This window comes from Olea europaea, unplaced genomic scaffold, assembly GCF_002742605.1.
Source record: "Olea europaea var. sylvestris unplaced genomic scaffold, O_europaea_v1 scaffold980, whole genome shotgun sequence".
NCBI lineage: Eukaryota > Viridiplantae > Streptophyta > Magnoliopsida > Lamiales > Oleaceae > Olea > Olea europaea.
Genome location: NW_019268308.1, coordinates 354,862 through 355,343, shown reverse-complemented (window position 1 = coordinate 355,343; position 482 = coordinate 354,862).

The window sequence follows — 482 nt, the reverse complement described above, 5'->3', positions numbered from 1 at the left end:
TCCTATGGTTTTTGTGTTTTTTTTTTCTTGTCCAACTTATATAGAATTGATTTGCCTTTTTCACATTTGCAATCAAATAAACTCCTAGTAACGTACAAAACTCGGTTAATAAATAAGTATGAAATTAAGAGGATATAAGCTTCTATTTTACAAAATCATTTTCAATTCAGTAACGACCTGTTTACAGGAGGACGGAGGACTAGATGGTAGGGAAAAAAAGGAAAAGAATATCTATTAGGCTGCTCAATTCTTTTCAATACTACGAAAAAAAAAAACCATTCATTTATAATTTTTGGATCAAAATATTTGTAGAAAGTACTGCAAACTTAGAGAGCTAAAAATTGTTTTCGAGCAAATGTACTTCCCCTTCCCCTATTCCCACCTACGTATGTAGGATATTTTAAGAAATGCACATCTTTCTTAGTAACAGGGTCGGGGGAAAGAATAGGAAAGGTAATTCTTTTTGGCAGTCCAACACTAAA